The sequence below is a fragment of the Artibeus jamaicensis genome, unplaced genomic scaffold (assembly GCF_021234435.1).
Source record: "Artibeus jamaicensis isolate MK-2021 breed Jamaican fruit bat unplaced genomic scaffold, CSHL_Jam_final contig_729, whole genome shotgun sequence".
Lineage (NCBI taxonomy): Eukaryota > Metazoa > Chordata > Mammalia > Chiroptera > Phyllostomidae > Artibeus > Artibeus jamaicensis.
The window spans coordinates 6,784,943-6,804,455 of NW_026521939.1; the positions used below are offsets into that span (position 1 = coordinate 6,784,943).

The 19,513-nt window shown below is 47.7% G+C and overlaps 1 protein-coding gene across 4 annotated transcripts in view; it reads right to left on the reverse strand.

The window, feature by feature from the left end:
- Positions 1 to 19,513, reverse strand: part of CLEC16A (C-type lectin domain containing 16A) — a 219,307-nt gene that overhangs the window by 54,243 nt on the left and 145,551 nt on the right. The window lies entirely within an intron of this gene.

The following is a 19,513-nucleotide window of genomic DNA, read 5'->3' on the forward strand; positions in this document are numbered from 1 at the left end:
AGCTAAAAAAACAAACAGACCGAGAATCTCAGTAACGATTCAATGCTTCTGTGCAGACCGCTGGAGGTTTACACTGGATGGTGTTTGCCTAAATTAAGTGAAGATGACAAGGGAAGAGCCCCCTGCTAGGTCACAGAACCACCAAGCCCTCGGGCTGGTGTTGGGCAACAGGCAGCTGAGCTCCTCACTAGACCACCTGTGATCCCGGGCAGGGACTCGCCCCCCTGGGCCATGGCTTTCCAACTGTAAGTGGGGAAAACGTCCTCTTTTGCAGCTGTTTGGTGCATTACACGAGGACAGCATGGGGTCCTCAGTGTATGCTGGATCCCTTCTCTTACTTGAAAGTTATCTCCAGTGTTTAATTCAGTGCCTATTCTGAGGACAACGAAACAGCCAGGATCATTAAATCCTGTGGCCTGCTTTGAGTTACCTCCCATGGAATCCTCTGCTACATGTCTTAAAAGAAATAGCCAAACCAGGAAACAACCTAAATGCCCCCAAATAAGGGAACATTTTGAGTATGATTTTTTCCCCATCATATGGAAAATTATATACCCATTTAAAACTTATGTTTAACCAAACTGTGAACAGTGGTTACCTATGGGGAGGGAAGTGAGAATAGGGGTAGGAGTGTGTGTGGTTGGAGAGAGAACTTTAATTTTTGCTCTAGATACAACTGTTTCACTTGAAATTATCTTAAAATGAGAAAGTATTCAAGATGTACACTTGTAATACATATTAAAAACCCAAGTTAAAAATCTTATTTACCAACAATTGCAGTGACATTGGAAAGGACATTAAAAATTTAAATGAAAAAGAGAATGAAAGCACTCTTACTATGATTTTGGTGTGTTAAAAGATATCCCTACCAAGAATACAAGTGCAGAGAAATATACTGAAACTTGAAAGAAGTCTCTGATTATAAGAATGGTAGGTGGCTTTTTTTTTTTATGAACCACTTTGAAGTATACTTTGATATCATAAAATCAATCCATTTTTTAAAAATCCTCATCCAAGGACATGTTTACTGATTTTGGGGGTGGGGAGGGGTGAGGAGGGGGAGGGAGGGAGAGATCAGCATGAGAGCATCAGTGGTTGCTTCTTGCAGGTGCCAGACTGGGGATCCAACCTGCACCATTTGGGGTGACAAAAGGTTGACACCGTCATATGGGGTGACACTGCAACCAACTGAACCACCCAGCCAGGGCTAAAATCCACCCACCCGAAGTGTACAGTTTGAATTTTAGTAATTTACAGTTGTGCACAATCACGTCCCGGTTGTAGAGGATTTCCCTCACCCTGACGGGTTCTACCATGGCTCTGTAGCCTAACATTCAGCTTAAACTCACTTCAACTTACTGGTGGTGGGGTAGTGGGGGAAGCACAGGTGTATACATTCTGACACCAAACACATGTGCCAACAAACTTGGGCTCAGGTATTTGCCAAGGTTTTTCCCCCCCCATTTTTACTTTTCATTCAGATCTAAGAGATGATAGATACATTTCTCTTCTCTTTCTCAGGCACCCCCTGCTCATGCACACCTCAGTATAACCCTCTGGGAGCACAGTCTATCTGGGGTTCTCTCTTCCTGGGGATGACTGCCTTCCAATCCATCTTCTCGGCTTTTCCGGACCTCGTGTTTCTGTCTGTGCTTCACAGGGTGTGAGCCACCTAGGAGAGCCAGCCAGACACCCCCGCGGGAAACACCAGTGGCAGACCAGCTTGACTGTGTGGACTGCACTTTCTCACCATCTAGGGCAAGAATCTTCCTCACTTCCCCAATAGTGCAGCCAAGTGTTAAAAGATTTCTAAAAATTATTTTATCCAGAATTTCTAGTTCCATACTGGAAGACATCTAGTCTTCTATATTATCAGAAATGTAAGTCATCATTTTCATTCTTATCAACATTTTCTTTGTGGTAGGTACAGCTTATTTTCTTTACTCAACACTTAAGACATTGTTCCTCAATGGGAATCTTTCATTTTTTTAAAAATAGAAAACAAAACTAAATGAATATAGGGTGCTTTTCCTTTCCTTTTTCCCTTTTTCTCCCTTCCCCTCCCCCTCCAAACAGCACGGCGCTGCCCTCTTTCGTCCTCCATTCACGAGGGGCGTGCCCTGGGAAAGCAGGCGCAGGGACCTGCGTGCTGTGCTGTCGGTGGGTGTGTGAATGACAGTGGGGTTTCTCAGCAGGCAACCCCCTCATAAAGCCCGGCAGCCCCAGGGGCTTCAGGGGAAAAAAGACCTACCACCTCTGCCGCAAAGAAAAAAAAAAGGAAGAACTAAACCCCAAAGCGGAACAACTTTCAGCAATGCAATTGAGACATCAAAGCCCGGTGAGAGATTTCATAAGAAAACTAAAAGCATCTGCCACCATGAGAGGACCGCTCTGAGAGGGAGGGAGCCTGGCTCCCAGAACTGCGGGCAGTTAGGAGAAACACAGGGACTTCCAAGGACCAAAGAGAAGGGCGGCCGTCCTTCAGAAAGATCAAGAGGATGCTGGTTGGGGGACTCATTTGTGGGCCTCCTGAGTGTCATTTTAGGGAAATCCTTGACCACTTTGGCCCACAGCTGCTCTATCCTAGAGGACAGGGGCTGTCTGGTAACCCCTGAATGGCCATGATGTCTCGGGTGAAGGAGGACACAGGACAGAGAGCTGCTGAATGGAACCCAATTCTACCCACAGTCTGTCCTTCACCTGCCACCTTCATGCAGGCACCTGTGAATGTCGCTCTGAGCTGGGGGAGCCATGCCCTGGGCTGAGGTACCGGGGCAGGGTGGTGGGGATGCGGGCACCTGGGAGAACTTGGAGGCAGGCGGCTATGTCAGGGTACATGATGGCCTCATGAGCCTCCCTGTCTGCCTCTCAGGAGTGGCCTGTGGCCAGGGAGGACAGTGTAGGTGACAGGCCATTTCTCACCAACCTCACTTCAAAAGTGATGAGGCCCAGGACTCTATTTTTAAAAAAATTACAGAAAATTGTCAGAAGGCAACATAGGAGGAGAACATCAATATGACCTCAGGGGAAGGAAAGGATTTCTTTAAAAAGAAATAAGAATCAGTATATACAAATAAATATAAAATTAATAAACTAACTCCATTAATTTTTAAATTTTTTATTTATTTATTTTTAGAGGGAGGGAGAGAAACATCGATGTGATAGAGAAACATCGATTAGTTGCCTCACGCATGCCCCCAACCAGGGACCTGGCCTGCAACCCAGGTATGTGCCCTGACAGGGAATTGAACAGGTGACCTTTTGGTTTGCAGGACAGAGCTCAATCCACCAGCCAGGGCTCCATTAAAATTTAACTCATATATAACAATGACTTTGTAACTTTGTGTATAATAAACAGACTAGGGGAAATATTTGCAAACTATCTCTAAGAGACAAAAGATGAATAAAGCAGGTAATGTGAAGGGCTCCCCCAGGTCATTCATAGACAGGAGAATGGGGACAGCCATCAAACACACACAAAGGTGCTCACCCTCAGAGAAATCAGGGAACAGATTCAAACAAGATACCATCTTCCACCCATCAGACTGGCAAAAACAAAGGTGTCTGATGACGTCAGGTATTGGTGAGGACAAAGAAAAACTGACATTCTCAAGTGCTACTAGTAGGAGAATCAATGAACATAGCTACTTTAAAGGGCAAATTAGCATTATTTATTAAAACTGAAAGTTTCACAACATATGACCCTGCAATTGGTAAGTTCCCAAGAGAAACACACTCGTGGGCCAAGAGACACAAACGAGAATGTTGATGGCAGAATTTGGGCCTGTAATGCCCAGTAATAGGAAAGCCGGAAAACAAATGTGTACATTCATTCAGGGCAAAGCTGTATGGCATGGAACGAGTGAGATCTCTAGCTATTTCAAGAACATACTGTTGAGTGGAAAAAGCAATTTGCAGCATGACACATCCAGTGTAACACAATTCGTGTAAAATTAATCACACAAAATGAAACTGTATATTTTATTATAGGTTCAAAGTATGTGGATGTGAAAGAAAATTTTAGAAAATGTCTGGCAGGCACCCTGGCTGAAGTGGCTCAGTGGACTGAGTGCCAGCCTGCAAAGCAAGGGGTTGCTCGTTCAGTTCCCAGTCAGGGCACATGCCTGGGGTGCTGGCCAGGTCCCCAGTGGGGGGCACATGAGAGGCAACCATATATAGATGTTCCTCTCTGTCTCTTTCTCCTTCCCTTCCCGTCTAAAAGCAAATAAATAAAATCTTTTAAAAAAATGTCTGGCAGGTGCACAGTGAAACCTGTCAGGGTGGGGTAGGTGGGATTCAGGGCACAGGGTCAAGGTCATTTTGGTTATTATGTGATGTTTTGATATTGTAAAGGGAAAAGAGGCATGCTAATTGTGTATTTAAGATTAAACAAAGAGAATAGCTGACCCCTTTCCATACTCAGACACAAAGGGCTTCAGGTCCTCCTGGAGCCCAGCCTGGGAGAAAGCAGCAGCAGGTTACACTGTTGGCCAGCTGGCTCTGCCTGATTCCCAAGGAGATGACAATGTGTTGAAAAGGTGGTGGCAAGCAGAGGGCTCTCCCACAGCACCTCTAGGTGTGCACTTTTTCAATCTAGCCAGGTGTGAGTTGAAGAACTCTGGCACCCAGTTCAACAAACACATAGGTGTTGGGTGCTGTACTAGAGAACCGGACCTCAAAGAGCAAGGCCTAGCGCTGCTGCAAGGTGCTCGGGGGCTGGCAGTGGTGCTGGGACCAGGGACCCCAAACACCGTGTAGACCAGGTTTCCATCTGGGCACCCGATGGGCAGGGCAGGTGAGATGACAGGTGTCTCCACTGCACCCCAGGACCACAGAGGTGCAGCATGCCTCCCAGCGGACACTCGGTCCAGACAGAGGTGACATGTCCCTCCCACTCCCAGGCACTTTGTTTCATTTACTTAAGGAAACAAAGTGCCTGCCCCTGTCCTTCCCAGAGGCAAGCACCACACAGACTTGTTTTCCGTCCATCATGCATCTCACAGTGTATGTGCAGCTACATCCTCTCCGCCTCGTCTTTCACAAATGCTGGAACGTCACACCCTCTGCAATGTACTTTTGCCACTTAACCAGGAGTCTTGGTGACCCGTCAGCCCAGAGACCCTCCTCAATCTTTGTCAGAGTCACACAGTGTCCCACTATAGGGACAAGTGATTTAACAACTCATCAGATGTTCAGACATTCTTATTCACCTGTGCAATGAGAGTAAATCTGTAGCAGCAAAGAATTTGTGCTTAATTTTTCTCTTGAAAGTGCTCACAAAGTTTTACTAAATTTCAAAAGGAAACTTCATATCATTGTCATGAACAGAACACCAGAAGTCCTTACAATAAGGTGACCACGAAAATAGAATTAGAAGACAATTTCATTAACTTAACAGCCTAATGACTGCTCTTTGGATAAAAAGGGAGACCCAAGAGTTAGTAAAGTTCTAAGCCTAACTAGTGCCAACCTGAGACTTTCTCCTTGATGTAACAAAAAGGGCCGGAGGGGCACTGAAGTGGGTTTTCTTATGGGCGATCCTTCACAAAGATGGCCACAGCAACATCTCCCACCCTACAAGCTCTTCTCAGTGTGACCCTGACCTTCTTTCTGTCAGGTGGTGGGGTCTGTCTTTTCTCCTTGAACCTAAGTGGGACTCTACGAGTGCCTGGAGCAACAGAGTACAGTGTGAGTGATCCCACGTGATTTCTGAGGCAAGCTCAGGCAGCTGTGGAGCTGCCCAAGAAAAGCCGAGGCCCCAGGCCGACAGCCAGCCCCCACTGACTGACCCTCTGGTGCCCAGCTGAGCCTCTCCAGCAGGTGCCGTGTGGAGCGGGCGAGAGGAGCTCGTCCCACTGGGCTCTGGGCTGATTACGGACCTGTGAGCAAAATGAATAACTGCAGTTATTTTATGTCACTAAGTTTTAAGATGGTTTGTTACCCAGAAACAAAGAATTTCAACAGTGATTTATTGTAATTTAATGTAATTTAGTGCTGTGTCCAGTCACACTTAAAATACCAAAATTCTTTCAGCACCACCAAGGGGCTACACACCAGATTATGGAAGAGGGGCCTGAACAAACAGCTAAAGGCTAGCGATTTTGGACGTGCAGAAGGTCCTGCAGTGCTTAGTAGAATGAAGAAAAAGGAATATAGCCATTTTCCAACAAAAGTTTAAGATGCTAGGAAAGAGGAGGAGAAGAGGAAAAAGCATGGAAGAGCCACTTTACCTTGAAGTGCAGAATCAGAGCAAACTGGCTTGGTATGAGTATCTTGGGCTTTGGAGCCATGGAGACCTGGGTTCGAATTCCAGCTGTGCCATTCCTCACTAAGTGACCCTGGACAAGCCACCTGCCTCCCTGAACCTCAGGCTCCTCACGTGTAACACTACAACCTAACCTCTGCGGACTGTCCAGGTGATCTGAGGGGGGCTGGAGGCTAGGCCCAGCAGCATACCTGACGAGCACCCTCAGCGCAAGCTGTGTGCTCTTTGTCAGCACTGGTTACTGCTTAGAAGTGCCCTGACTTCTCAGAGCCATGACTCTTGTCAGACCCTTCCGCCTGAGGTGAAGTCATGCTTCCTGAATGCAGGCTTGAGACTGAGCCAGGCTCTACAGGGGGAGAAAATGAATCATGGCTTTGGTTGTTCCTCAGAACTCCTGTAGGGTCACGGGCAGTGAGTTACACAGACTTACCCCATCCCCTCCCAAGCCCTCATCTGTGGCTGCCCCACCCACACAGCCGCTCTCCCTCCCCTACACGCGCCCTGATGCCAGCTAGTCTCCAATTATCCCACTCACTCCCTCCTTTCTGGTTGAGGCCCACTCTCTATCTAGATATAAGTCCCAAGAAGGCATTACCCCGACCTGTGTCATTCACTGCCGTGCCCCCCGGAGGGGGCCTGGGCAGTGGCAGAGGCAGAATTCTGTATTTGTCCCTGGATGGAGGAATGCTAATGTCTTCTGGTCCTCCCACTTCTCGACCAGCTGTCCTTCCAGCCCCTGGGCTGCAGCCTTCCTCCACAGCCCCCTCTGACAGCGTAGCTCATTACTGAGCAATAACTGGGGCTGATTGACTTTTGCTATATTTAAATGATTCCTTCGTAATGAAATATGGGTGCCAATACCATAATTTAATTCTTGGCATTGGTGGTTCCACACACATTTAGAATGAAGTCTTTATCGTTACAGTGAGGTTTCAAAGCCAGCAGAGTTCCAACGCTTTGAAATCCAATACCATGGGCTTTAGGGCCAACTCCTGGAATACTACCACGGGCGGAGTTCAGATTAGCAACTCTGTAGACACAACCTCTTGACCTTGTCTTTCAGGCACGTGTTATTAATCAGAGGTCAGGAAGGCTCATCCCAGGTGGGATTCCAAGGTACCAGGCCCACAGGCTGACTTCACAGCTGATAGGAGACGAGGCTTTCCTTTGTAAGCAGAAGGCACATGGTTCCTTTTGCAAAGAACCTGTGGTCCCCACTCCTCCTTGCATCCAAGAGCAGGTTGGGTTTGTGCTCCTGGATCTGCAGCTGTGCCAGGCATCAGTGAGAGAGAGACAGCAGTGGCCTATGGGACCTTGCAGGGTGACCTAAGATGATGGGATCACTGACTGGCCTGTGGGGATCCTGAGCCATTCGGGCCTTTGGTTCTCTGAAGCCACCTACTGAAAGACTCAGGGCTGAGGTCTGTGACTGACTGTCACACCATCCTGAGCTGTAACCTGGGTTCTAGTCCTCCGGATGGGACCAGAGAGAGGACTGACTCTTGTTTGCCTCAGAAATGGGGACACCCTCAATGCTGTGGCTGGCTGGTTCTGAGACAGGGACAGTCACATGACCCAAGCTCTCAACGGGCAGGCCCCAGGGGTTTTGATCCCAGGTGGCTGATGGTGTGAAGCCACCTGACTGCTCCCGGGCTGCCCTTGGCAAGGTTCCCATTTCACCAGGCTCCTGGTGGCCCCTTCCAGCAGCACAGAGGGGCCGAGCCCCTGCCCTCACAGAGCTCCCAGACCAGTGCACACACAGAGGCCCTCTGGAGCTGTCCAACACTGGGAATTAGCTATGGGAGACAGAGAAGGTACCCTGTGGCACGGAATAAAGCCTTGATAGTGGCTGTAGGGAAAACTGGCCTGGCATGGCTCCCCGATGACAGAATACAGCGGAGGGGAGAGGCCTTAGCTGACCAGTAATGCATGGCTGGGAAGAGACTGATGAATCATCAGACACTGGTTGGCTCTTGGTGGGGTTGGGGAGGGGGTGCTGGCAGGGGAGCGGCAGGCACATCAGTACAAGGCAGTCAATCAGAAGCCCAGTGGGAAAGTGCAATCCATCTCCCAAATGTCACCACTCTATCAATATCCACTACAAGAATGAAAATGATTGCCGTTCTGGGGCGTAAGAAAGTTGCTCACAACATTTCCTTGGGAGCTACCCTGAGTGCTTTGAGAAGGAAGCCTTGTGCTGATTCAAGTGTAACCCGGCAGAGTGGGCCAACAGGGAACTTGGTAAATTCTACCAACCCAGCACGGGACAATGGCCTTGTACTAGTGACACCCAGACCTTCTGGAGCCTGATCAATGCTAGGGGATGACTCCGTACATGGTCCATCGTATTCTGAAGTCAAAACAAGAAGGAGATCCAGTTACTCCCACTCAGGGTGTGAAGCAGCGCACTCAATTAGGTTGGCTGCTTCTGACTGTCAAATCAATCCTTCGAAGAAAATTAAGTAAGCATTTCTCCATCAACGCAGCAACAGCTTATGGGTTATTTGCTGCAAGTAGCAATCAATTACTTTGTCTTCTTTGAAGCTCCCTAAAGCCCTTCTTCCCAGCATAGCACCAGGGCAGGTATAAAGCGCAATATTTCCTGGATGGAGTTTTGTCATATTTCTACTGCCAGGCATAGAGTCTGATCCCCCTGAGAATAAAGAGAGAAAGTGCATCTGTGTTGTCCCTGGGATCTGCAAGGGGAGTAGCAAGTGGGGACACAGATACTAGGATATGGGCTGAAAGCCAGTCACTCAGGGAGACTGGGACCTAGTGCTCAGTTCCAAGATTTCAAACAAGAACACCAGGGCCTACCCAACAGCTGCCGCACTGGGGACCTGGCCCTCGGCTTCCTCTTCTCCCACCTCTACCCAGAGCTCTGAGAGTTCCGTGCTCTTCTAACATGTTCCAACTGCACTGCCCAACCTGTAACCACAGCTCTAAATGCAGGGGAGCCACGCAGGGAACGATCGCTAGCCAGGCCTGAGTGCTGGCTGCCTGGAGTTGAGTTGTAGCTCTGCCACTCTGGTTGTGTTGACCTTGGGCACGTACGCGACTTTGCTTTGGTTGCCTCATCTGTCAGCCAGGGTAATAAAATGACAAAAGACATTATGGCTCTATTTCATGATATGCATGCTGATGTATTTAGGATTAAAGGTACTGGTGTCTGCAATTTACTTTGTAAAGCATAAAAAAGGGGGAAAAAAGGAAAGGTGAGTTGATGGCTGAATAGAGTAGACATTTGAGAGAACCAGTAAAATGTTTGTGGTGGAAAACAGATAGTAGGTAGAAGAGTGTTCACCGTACAATTCATTCGGCTTGGTTGTATGCTTGAAATTTTTCAAAATAAAGTGTTAGGGGGGAAAAGTGACTTCCTGAGATTTTTGTAAAAGTCACACAAATACACAACAGTGTGCAAGACACAGAGGGACTGGACAATCAACATGACGGATTATTACCAGTACTCTGACCTTTACATCACGTTTTTGGGTGATTACTACAGGATCTCCTTGCTATGAAAATCTATGTGGTTTCTGAGTTTGAAAACCAGGCAGTCTAACAGTTTGGACATGAGGGAGGGAGTACCTGTTAGTGCTCTTTCTAGCATCTTTAACCTGGAAGCATCTTGATGTCATCCAGTAGATTCCAGGGCCACCAAGGATGCTATTATTTGTTGGTATAGGTGGGTAAGCCTGCCATTTATTCATTGGGCAATTATTCAGTCAGTTACTATGTGATGGGTCAGTGTCTCGGTGGCTGTTAAATGACCCAAGTTCAGTAATTAACTGGAGGGAGGACACTGGTACCGTTTTCAGGCCAGGAGCCTAAGGCTTGGGGAGGTCAGGAGGTACCTTGCCCCAGGTGCCCACAGGCTGGGAACAGGGCTGAGCTTCAGCTCAGCACCGACTGTTTCCAGAAGAGGGGTTTTCCATGCCTAGTAAGATATAACGTGACCAATTTTCGCAAGGCAGCCAAGAAAATCTGTCACATGTCTTCAGCTTTCAGTCTTGGAAAATTTGAAGAGATTCTCTTCTTGGGAGAACAAAGAATGAGAATTTGACTTTCCCATTGCCACATGTCCAGACACGTTTGGGGCAGCTCCCTCTGACTGCTCAAATCTACATAAGGATGGGCAACTTGCAAAAGCTTTATTCCTTGTTCCTGCTTCACACTAAACAAAGTTCAAAGATAGACAACTTGGTGAAAACGTAATTACCAGAAACAGAATCCAAATGAGCGGCAATTCCAAGTACAGCCTGGCATACCCCCTTATCAAGTGACACACAGCCTGCCACCAGAGGCAGAGCGATCTGATCTTTATAATGCATTGGTGACCACACTTATCTCTACACTCACTCTCCCCGGAATGCCACATTTGCATAGTACATTGCATAATTTCCTCTCTGAAAATGGCCCTGTTTAGCATGAGTAAATAAAGTTACCTAACTCTGTGGCAGCCGAATGGAATACTTGAGATTTCCAAGAAAAGATTTGAATACCTAAGCTCTTCACTATACAATGCAAGAGAGTCTAACAGACTGAGAATGACTTTCGGTACAGCTCCCTCCTTCCGGCTTCTCAGCAGACCAGCAGCAGAAGGTGGGGACGTCCCGGTCTTTGGAGCCCATGTGTCCTGCTCCCACCCTGCATGATTTCTCTGCTCTAAGGCCCCTGCACAGGATGTGGCCGAGCTGACCTGGGCTCGAATCAAGGCTCTGCCTTTCCCTTCCTTCTTTTATTCTTCCACCAGTCTCTTCACTCGCTATTGGCCCGCTGGCTACTAGGTGCCAGGGACTGGGCTATAGGGATGAAGGAGGGTAGAAACATCCTTGCTCTGGGAGATGTTTCTGAGCCCCAGCCTCCTCATTTGAAAAATGGACATACCACTTACTTCATGGGGATTCTACAAGGGGCAAATGAGATGCAGAAAAAGCTTGTGATTTTTCTCTGCATGGGTCATGGGAGCACACGTCTCCTTTCTTCCTCTGGAAAGAAGGTTCTCGAACATAGGGCCAAATCTTCCCTTGGATTTCCTCTTTAAGATACTTCATCAGAAAAGTGCACGTGGGTATTCCAGAGAACAGATCCTGGCTCAGGGAATTCTCCCTTCTCGGGCAGGGGAGGAGTGGAAGGGGGTGGGGGTGTTCTACATGGGAGAACATCAGCTGGAGCTTTCCCCAAGTGTTAAAACCCCCAGGGTTTAATATTGCTAATGCCACTACAGAAGGCATATGTGGGCACCACATAGGCATCTGTGGGGGACCCGTGCATCCCTAGATGCTAGCTGAACTTCAGGGAGCTCTTCTGGTCAGTGGCTCAGAGCTTGGCCTTCAAGGCCCTTCTTTGGTGGGAAATGCTCTCTCTGCTAATATCCAACCTGGACCCTCCTGAGATAGGACAGTGATGGAAAATGGCGTTGTAGAGGGAACTGCTTATGCCTAGTGTCTCCCGCAGGGTCTCAGACTTTTCATTCAAGCCTTTCTGTGGCATTTCCCTCTACGCTAGACTATGTGCTTGGCAAAGGAGGAATGGGTAAGACTCACCATCACCCCACGGCAGCTCCTGTTCAGTGGGGGAGACCGAACGGGTGACCATTTCATACAGTGTGACATGGGCCATGGCAGAGAAAGACCAGGGGACTGTAGAAGGCTAAAAGAGGGGCTACTGACACAGCTCAGGGGTCCAGGGAAGGCTGATTGCAGGAGGTGATGTTTTAACTGAATCCCGAAAGAAGCCCAGAAATTCACTAAGCAGAGGAGAGCAGTGCCTCAGGTTGAATCAAGCTGCCGTCTGTCTCCAGAGGGCTCACAGGCTCCTCTCTGATACTCTCCTGCACCCTTTCCGCTAGCTTCCCATTTTCTACCAGCCCCTTGGGGTTTCAGGCCGTTTGCCTCCTTTTAGTTGCAATGGCTGGAGGGGTATCCAGGTGCTCTCCCTTGCCCGTCACGTGGGTCTTCCCTCCTGGGTCTTCCCTCCTGGGGCAGCAGTCACATGGGGGAGGGGTCAGGCTGCTTGGTGTGGGGCCTCTGTGAGTTCGCTCCCACTCCGGTCCTCAGGTACCTCATCCAGCAAATGGGGTCGATGATAACAGAACTTTCCCTCTAGGGCTGCTGTGGGGACTCGGTGATATTTGCAAACTAGAATAGTGCCTGACACTAAGGAATGTTAGAAGCTCTCTGAATTCAGCTGAGTAGGAGGCAAACAGGGTTTGGTGAGAACAGAGGGCTGAGAACAAAAAGAGGCCTGGGTTTAAGTCCCAGCTGGGCACTTACGAGGCTGCAAGGCCTTAGTCAAGGCAGTTGACTTTTTTCGGGGGGCCTCAGTTTTCTTCTCTTTCAAATGAAGAGGCTGGGACTAAACCATATGCCTCTCTTCTGATGGGAAAGAACGTCTAAATTTCATACCAGGGGACACATTTATGGCTGTTTGGCAGAAATTAGTTCACAGAGTGAATGCTTACCGGCATAGCAGTCTGATTTTTAATTAGCTTGTGGGAATTCAGTATACTTCAAACATTAACAGTAAAATATGGGAGACCTCTGGTGGAGACAAGCCATACCTTTGGGCTTAAACAAAAGCTGTATACTTCATACACCAAACTGCCTGCTTTATGTTTCTGATCTCAAGTGCTCAAGCTGAGCGTCAATAAATGTTTGGCACTAGAACAACACTTCCAAGGCATGTGATTTAAAGTGATATGGTTAACATGAAACTCAGTCTTATCAGCCTAACTCTGTACATCCTACACACCCAATCGGAAGGCCTTTTGAAAATTATTCAACTATGTTTCAAACAAGATAAAAATCAAGAATCTCAACTATTTTTCCGTATGATTTTTTTCTTTTAAAAATGAACTTGAACGCAGAGTCTTCTATTAAATCATGAAGAACAAAGTGAGAAAGGGAACTCTGTTCATTCATTCATTCACTCACTCACTCATTCATTCATTCATTCGCTCACTCATTCATTTTACTTTGGTCATCAAGGTGGCAGGTCCCCACAGTCTTCTGAGAACGTGTTGAAGTCAGCAGGGGAAGAGACACGAGAGAACGCGTGAGTTTGGGAAACCTCTGTCCTTCGGTGGGGCCGAAGTATGTAGAACAAGGCAGCAAGCGCTGGTGGGGGGTGAGGCTGCAGAAACTGGAAACCTGTCAGAAAGGGCTGTTTATTAAAGCCAAGCTAAGGAGTGGAAACAGATGCCCAAGAACTTGGGACTAAGGGAAGGTTGTCATGGCAACTAAACGTTTTGCCTATGGTTATTTACTAAAACTTAATTCAGGTCTTTCATTGGAAGTTTATAATTAAGACCCGGATTGGGACTTATACATAAAAAAGGGCCACTAAGGATATGAAAAAAATTAACATTTTCCAATCATCCCTTTATTCATTCATCAACATTTCCGTGTATCTGCTTTATGCCTAGCGCAGCCCTAGGCACTAAGGACACAGGGGTGAGAAAGAAGGTCCCTGCCCTCATGCAGCTCAGTCTGGTGGATGCAGAGAACCATAAACAAATCACTTAAATCTATTTGTGTCAATTTTGCTACACAAGGGGAAGGCAACCCCAAACCTGCTCATAAAGAAACTCTTCAAAAGTTCACTTGCAAATCCTGCAAACAGACTTTTCAAAAGTTCCGCTTGCAAATGTCTGTCTATGCTAATTTCAAATAATAACAGTTACAGTTTACTGAGTATGAGTATTTTTAATAAGTGCCTGACTCTGTGCTATGCAGTGAAGAAGGTACTATTATTATCTGCAGGAGGTTCCAGATGAGAAAACTGAGACCCTGACAGAGTTATTTACCAGCCTGACGTTGTGCTGCTGTGACTTTTTGGTAAGGTCAATTCCCAGGATCCCAGGCAGGAAACAGCCATTAGTGAGTCAAGTCCAAGGTCTTCCTCATACTCGAAACCAAACCCCAATCCTGCAGATAGATTCTTGCGGGTCACACTCTGTATTGTTAGACTAATTGGGACCAGCCGGGAAAATGTTTGACTGCCTGTGTTAAGACACAGCTGCTTTTAGTGTAAGAACTGGGGTGACTTCATTTTGGCCGGGCTGTGTGAACATCACTGCTTTGCTGATTTCTTGGCAGAGGAAATCCACCAACAGGGAGAGAAAGGGAAAGGTTAAAGAGAGACAGAGATGTTGGCAGTGCAGTAGGAGGAAATAATAGGTAGCAAGAAAGCCCAGACTCTGAAGAGCTGGGCGCCCTGCACACCTCCCTCCTTGCTATAGTGCAGCTGGCACTGAAAACCCTGTGCCTTCTTGAGCACAAAGCATATTTGCAGAGCTAGGATACAGAGATTCATATTTCCTGGGCAAAAGGAAAGGAAAGGTGTGCTTTCCGTGAGAGCCAGTCAGGTTGTCCACTAGTAAATAAGAATAAGGCACAGGCAGAGGAAAGGAGAAGATGGCCAAGCTACCGAGGCAGCGCAGTGCAGCCACGCGTCTGACCCTCAGGTGCAACTCCGGCTGGACGAGAAGCTCAAGCCTCACTGTTTCTACTTCCTGCCAGGTGCTGGGTACCCACCCACAATACAGGCTCTGGGCCTCTACTTTCCCATCTGTGAACAGGGGTGATAAGAGCACTTAGCTCCCAGGCACTGAAGAATAAATAAGCAGGGAGTCAATGCCCAGTAAACACCACTGTTCTGTCACTTCTTCACCTGCCTTCAGGCCACAGGTGAGGGCACTTGAGGCTCAGCAGCATTAAAAACACAAAGCTGGTATTCTGAAGACCCCAAACCTGTGCTTTTCCTGTTTCCTGACTTTATCCCCACCTGTCAGACAGTGCTGCCCAACAGGACCCTCTGCTCAGATGCAAATGTTGTACGTCCATGCTGTCTAGTCCGGGAGCTACCAGCTAGATGTGGCTATTTAAATGAGAATAAAATGAAAATTTCGTTCTCTTTCATGTTAGACACATATGGCAATTGCGCATTTGAAATGAGGCTACTGTGACTGAGGTACAGAATCTTTAGTTTGATTTAAGCTTAATGTTATTTTCATTAATTGCTATTTAGCTAGTCACATGCGGCTCGTGGCTAGAGGAAACCAGAGAAGAGACACTGACCACTGTGGGAGACTGTGGGAAGCAGCCCAGCTTCATGTCCGCCCAGGCGCTTGCAGGCGAATGATCTCTCTCAGGAAACCTCGGTGACACAAGGCAGCGTGACCCAGGACCTGGGAGCTCCCTGACCTAGAAGGAGTGGGATACTCTGGCTGCAAGTTCTTTTGGCTCTCGGCTCACTCGATGTGGGAGCCTTAGTATCCATGTGTAACCTTAGCTGCTGTTGGGGAAGAGGAGAATTCCCCCCAACCTGGCTTTAGTTCTTATGGCCAGACTAGTACAACAGTAAAGTCAGCACAAAATTATATTAACAGAAGAAAAAACAATTTAATACATGCGCATGGGAGAACCACGATATGATGCTCAGATCATAAAACAGGGCTCAAAGAAATGGTTAAACCAGACACATCTTTCAAACTTTTTTAGACAAAAAGAATCAATGAATTTGTGGTAAACTGACAGGAAAAAGAAAGTTAGCGCCCATTAGAAAGGAATCTAAGCAAGGTCTGGGTACTCACTGATGAGGAATTTAAATAAAATAATACATTAGAAAAGAGGCTTTTGGCTGTGAGTTGTTTAACTCTCGAGATAAGAAGTATCTCTTCCAAGTGCAGAGGACACCGTTCCCAGGGGAGATTTATTTCCTGTATCCAAGGAGACAAGGGAGGGTCAACATATCCTTCTGGCACTGGCTGCTTGTCAAGGAACTTAAATTCAAAGTACTCAATATGCCATTGAAGGGTATTTTGGGGGCAGCCTGTCTTGGGCCCTGACACGGCTGTGGCCCTGCAGGTCCCACACAGGGACCCGTCCCATACAGCTCTCCGGAGCACTAGGGGCAATAACAGGCCGACGGTGCTGCACTCCTATCTCACTTCTGGGTGGGGATTACGCATGGGCTGTCTGCTTCTCTCCAGCCTGACCCGAGGCAAAGCAGGGTCTGGTGTGCCCCGTGCCCCGTTTTCCCCCTGTCCCGGCCACCACATGGGGCTGGGCACAGTGGCAGGGCAGAGCCGGGCAGAAAAGGCTCACGGAACGAATGAAATGCAAAGTTACCCCCTTTGCACCCAGCACTTGGAAGGGGACATTCTGACACTGAAAAGGCTGCCCTTCAGACACACTGGGCTGAGAGGGGGCGTGGGGTTTCTCACAGTGAGGGCCACTGACCGCCTGGGCACCTGGGCAGTGTGGATCTCAGGACTCCAGACTTAGCCGGTGGGGCCTCGGAGAGTCTACGAAGCCCAAAGGCTTTGGAGTCCAAGAGGCTTTGAGGACCTGCTGGAGCCCAAATACAATTATAGAAGGTCACAGTGAGGCCCAGCACTCACAACTCTTGATGAAACCACAGCTGGGTCTACCTCCCCTCACTGAGAAGCGGATGATTTTCCCTGGCAGAGGGACTCAGCAGTGACATCACACGGGTCAGGATGTAGAGATACCTGGTGGCAACTCAGAATAAGAGGCTGACAACTCCTCAGTCCTCCTGTGTCTTCCCGGGTCCCAGGCACGCTTGGGCAACCTCCCCAGGACGCAGATCCACCTGGCTCTTCCTCAGAGAGGGAGCTGGGCGGGACCTGACTTCTAATACACCTCCCTCTCCCCAGACCAACTCTTTTTTTTTTTGAGGGGTGGGCACTGAGCACCCTTCCATTTGTCACCATGCTAGAGCGCCCCTCTGAGGCCTCAGTGGAACCTTACAGCGGCACCTCCCAAACTTTGCTGCAGGTGGAGTCACTCAACTTCCACCCCTGGACAGTCTGATTTCACTGACATGAGTGGCACCCGGGCCCTGGGAGTCTTAGAAGCTCTCCAGCATCACCTGAGGAGGCAGACTTGGCCAAGGCCACGCCCTGACCAACAGTGAGTCCAGCCTTAATGAAAAAGCTTATGTCTCACTATTAAAATGCAAGGAACATCGACATGGACAACAGTGTGGTGATTGCAGGGGTGCCAGGGTATGAGAGGGTTAAATGGTAATGGAAAAAACACAGTAAAATATTTTTAAAAAGAAAATAAAATGCAAGGAACTTTGGAGTCCACAATTAATTCAAAACACAACACGACATCCTTCTCCTTGTCTTACTCGGAGACACTAGGGCAAGATGTTTCAGACCATTCATAAAACAGATGTCCAGTGGGCCAGAAAGCCGGTGAGGTTCTCACATACAGGGAGGGTGTGTTGAGAAAACACCAGTAAGTACACGGGGGCTGTAATGCCATCCCAGGTCTGATGGATCGCTTACGGCATCCTCAGGAGTTAATTAGAACAGCCCTGAAGTCAGCACTCCTTGCCATTAATGATTCAGGTAAAGAAATATGGAAAATAATACGGCAGGGAATGAAATTAATTGAGGTAAGCCTTTTAAAAATATTTCTGATATATCAAATTCTAATGAAAGATTAAGGCACACAATGGAAATATTAAAAGGCACTTACAGAGGCCCCCGGGACACAGGGGGCATGATATCTGCCAAGGGCCAGGGAACTGATGAGATCTCTCAGATAAGGGGGCTGGTCAGGAGGCACTTCCGGCTGTGAATTTAAATAAGGAAAACAGCCCCTGGTTACCCATCCTGATGCTCACACTGGTATAGCCTTCCTGGAGGGCAACTTGGCAACAGGTAAAGACGACCTTTCAAGGAGCTTGCCCGTGAACCTGCAAGTCCACCTTGAGAACTGTATGCTGCAGCCTCACAGAGATTTGACTACAGACAAGTTCAAACTTGTGTGTGTGATGGCAGGAGGGACTTAAACAGGGACAAACTCGCAGACGCAGACAGGGAAGCTAAATCTTGGCAGACCCTCATGATAGACTGTTACACAGCCAGTTTTTAAAAATGTTCTTAAAATGCTGTTTTCTAAACCTCAGTCATTTCTTTACCGCCCTAAGGATTTTTCCGTAATTGCAGCCTCTGCACCATTTATTTGATATTTTCCTTAAATTACGTCTCTCCCTTTTAAATTTATTTTACAAGGAAACTGTGTGTCATTTACATAAGTGCATAATTGGCACCATCTGTCAATAGAGGACATATCCGTTCACGTGGACAAAACACTCACGGGAGCACCACCACGCACGGTCTCAGGTACCTCCTCTGGAAAAGTCCAGCTACGAAGCTGGTGCCCCAGGAAGGCGTGCCCCTAGGGGAGGAAAAGAGGGGTGGCCCGACAGCATGTCCACGGTGGCCTTGTTTTACGTAAAACAAACTCATGTGGTTATCTTTGGGAATTTTTAAATGCTTAGCTCGATTTTCTAAATTTTCTACAGTGAACTGGTAACACTCTAATAAAAAAAAAATGTATAAAAATTTCCATGGCCCGTATTTCTCCTATGGGTCCTCATTCTTGGGAGACAGGTCCGGAAGAACACATTTCAGGGAAATGGGTAGGAGGCGGTGGGGGACGGGCAGGAATTTCTTGGTTTTGTTATCTTACAAGGACAATGTATTTGCACAATATTTACATAATTAAAAGTTAATGAAAAACGTTAAATTCCAAAGCAAAGACCTGTCTGGCGACAATCTCACGTGGCTGCCACACTGCTGGCTCCCATCTCCCTCTGTCGTCCAGGCCCCCGCTCCCCCCGCCCAGCACGCAGCTGCCCCAGCACAGAGCTGGCCAAGGAGAGGAGGGCAGGTCAGCTCTAGGTGAGGACAGGCAGGACCTGGAGTTAGAACATGATGTGGCCAGACTGGGATTAGGGCTTGTACGGCCTCTGTCCTTCACAGGGGCTATTTTCTTGTTCATTTTCCACTCTCTTCTGCTTGTTGTTCTTCCTGTCTTTCTTCTCTCTGGTTTTTGCTCTTAAAGTATGGCCTAGAAAAGGCTGGCTTTCCACATTCTATAACATTATCACCCACTTTTTCCTGCTATTTACATCAAAGATCCCAAGCTCACACATTTGAAACCGAATGTCATTTAAAAGACTACCAACTTAAAAAAAGAAAAAGATTAGCAACTGTTCAAAGAAACAAGTCATGGAAAATCTGACTTTTGTTCTGGTTCTGCTTGATCACACCTCCCAAGAAGAAAGCAGACTTCAAAGGCATCCGGGACTGAGGGAGCCCAGACCTGTGAAAGGTTACTTTCTATTTCATTGGTTGATCCAGGGGTGGACAAATTCTTTCCACCTCTAACACGGGGTGGTGTGCTTAAAGGCTCACGGCCCCTT